Below are 3,041 nucleotides of genomic sequence, written 5' to 3'. Positions count from 1 at the left end.
TTTCGAGGCACCTTAGTAGCCTTCTGGTGTGCAGAGTCCTTGCCGTGAGGCTTAGCGCTCTTGGCTTGCGTATTTCCTGCAGGAGCCTTGGAGCATGTCTTCGCACCGCTTTTTGCAGTGTCACGGGGTATGATAACGGTCGATGTGGAGACCAAGAAGAAGGGCGCTCAACCGCTGCTCGAGGCTCTAACTGTGAAGTGAGCGCTCGCGCAACCAAGCCGATGTATTTCGACTTTGAGAATGAAAGTTTGTGACGTACAATTCTTTATTCCGTAAATCGAACGTAAGTGGAAAAAGATGTAGCAGGGTACGTAGCTCCACCCCTAGTTACATGAAGGGTGACACGTCATACTTCGGGATATCTGGTACATGGTAACAGGGTCGTCCGAGGTCAACCATTGGCTGATGACATTGCTTTTCTATAGGTGACTTATAGTTTGTAAATTAAACTCAAGCTTAGTCTACCTTTAAATATACCGGTATCTCGATTATAACTTACCTTAAATTGCCACTTCGCTCAGGGGACCTGTGAGCTGCCGTTCACGGAGGAGTTTGTATACTCTCAGAAGCTACTTTCCTTTAGCGCATAATTTTCTCTAGCGCTAGGTGCTTTGTGAACCCGTCACAATAATTTTTTAAAGGTCGAAGATCCTTGAATGCAGTCTTGCTTGTCACAGCTAAGTTGGTGGCACAGTACCCAATGGGCATGCACCTGTTTAGCAGAAGGATCAGCAGCCTTCAAGAACATGAAAAATAGGAGGCGGAGCGCTGTAAAATAGTTTGGTAAGATGATTTATCTCCCGAGGAAGGTAGTAGTTCTTCTTCTTTATACTGCATTTTCGCTTTTTTTCAGTATGTGCGTGCAGGCAATAGAATATCCGGTCCTTGCTTGTTTTTGTCTTTTGACACATCCTTTTTAACCACAAACCGCACACCGCATGAAGTTTAAACACGGTTTACGCAGAAACGTAAATGAAGAAGGACAGTAACTACGGGCGAGCTAGATAGCGCTGATGATTACCTTTAAAAAATCTAAGATGTTTGAAGTGACCACTAACAGCTAACAATGTATACTTCTTCCGTGTCAGACAGTGGTTGATTAAATTAAACCACAATAACATTTCAGAACTTCTTCGTTTATCGCGCAGCTTCTTGAACTAATCATCGTATAACACACAATGCAGTGCCACCCAATCCTACAATAAAAACCAAAGCAAGAAAAGTAAAGCAAGCTAGGTCGCATCAATGTTTGTGCTGTTAGATGGCTAAGCGAATCACATCACACTGCAGGTCGAGCCTCGGCACGCTTTTCCTTCGGACTTGGTTACCTGGCTCAGTCAGTCGGTGTCTCACCACGAGCTTATTTTGCTCAATTTAAACCCAAGTCTCTTTGCCTCCTCGGTCTGGTGCTTTAAAATCTTCGCCCAATCGGGTGTTGCTATAACCGTCTCCTTTAGTTTTTCTGTGCATTTCTTGCGCGTAATTTTGTTCACTACAGCTTTCAATTTGTCTTTGAAGCCTCTCTCTTTCAAAGTCTCATCTTCGTCGTTTCCGACACGACGCAATAAACGCTGGTCATGCACGTGGGTCGTAAAGAACACGTCAAACTCATTGTCATTCAAATAGCCTTACCCGCAACCGCAGGAATCGCACTACCAGTGGCGTGGAAAGAGACAGACTACCACTGCAAGGATGCACGTGAGGCGCATTTTTGTTGTCGTTTAGATCAAAAGCTACCGGTAGGGCACTTGAGAGCTTGCTCTTGAAATGAGAAAGTGCGAGCAAATTGCAGAATGAGGTGTTTGTCGAAGACAGAGCCCAGGCCCAGTAGGCTGGATGCTGTAAAATATAGTCTGTATGTATTTCTGCAGCAAGTTTCGGGGGTACCATTTTAATGAAGAGTATTTCACATTATTTTGGAAACATATTATTGTGGGTTCTACTCAAAATTTCCCTTGGCGGCTCTTTGAATGAACCGCCGCTTTATCGACAGACTACCCAAACAGAATAAAATTTTACAATACGAAGTGTTTCCGCTGATAGCGCACAAGCATGGCCGATGGAGCAGTTCCAACAGAATCACGGCTGGAAGGGACCTCACGAGCGCATGTATCGCATTCAACTAGGTCGGAGCTGACAGAAAAAGTAGCGGTATCGTCTCCCGCATTGTCTACAGCTTCACGTGCGTTGGCTCAGCCTTTGATATTTTTGATCTTAACGCACTAACTACTCCGGTACGTTTACTGCATCTAGGACGATCTCGTACCAGTAATTGTGCTTCGCCTCGGGTATCGCCGTATCCACAACGCGATCGAACCCCGCCGCAACGTCTGCAAGATGAAGCATCGTCTGCAACCAACGCTGCATCACCTTCGGCTCATTGAACAGCAGCACAGCATCGACTTCAGCTAGTCATCCAACCAATCGTCAAGAATACGATTGGCCAACGTGACACATCGGGTGAGGCCCTCGATGTGTTTGCTGTGAATGGTGCCACATTTAACGATATTATACGTAAGATCTGGACCAAGTTCAGTTGCCGAGTTAAGGGGCAAGCCGTAAAGCGTGATGGTACCTGGTCTTTTGAGGAGCCATTGGAGCAATCATGGTCCAAGGTCATGCAAGTAAAGAACGGTCGTCACTTTAGTTGACAGCACGAAGAATAGCCAGGCCTGGAATCGCTGGATTGCTTCAACGCGTGGCGAAACTGTGAAGTTGATGATCTATTAGTATGGGCTAGCTATTGCGAAAGCACAAGATCTTGAAGAGTTTCTCACAGCATGCATTCGCCCGGTACAGACCGACCGCTCTGGCGCAGCAGCTGAACGCTCGCTTCAGGAGGTTGTTGAAGAGCTGAAAAAGAAATTTGGCGTGCAACATTTCAGGCTGACCCAATTGTGTGGCGAATGTGGGCGAATAACATTGTTCGATCTATGGATCGATCGACATGGAATCGTGAGATATTGAAAGCTCCACGGATTACATCGCGCGACTTCTTCGTCTCGCGGGTGGAAGTTGACCGGCACCTGTCGAGTCTCACA

The sequence above is a fragment of the Phytophthora infestans genome, genomic scaffold, assembly GCF_000142945.1.
Source record: "Phytophthora infestans T30-4 supercont1.559 genomic scaffold, whole genome shotgun sequence".
NCBI lineage: Eukaryota > Oomycota > Peronosporomycetes > Peronosporales > Peronosporaceae > Phytophthora > Phytophthora infestans.
This window is presented reverse-complemented; position numbering follows the sequence as displayed.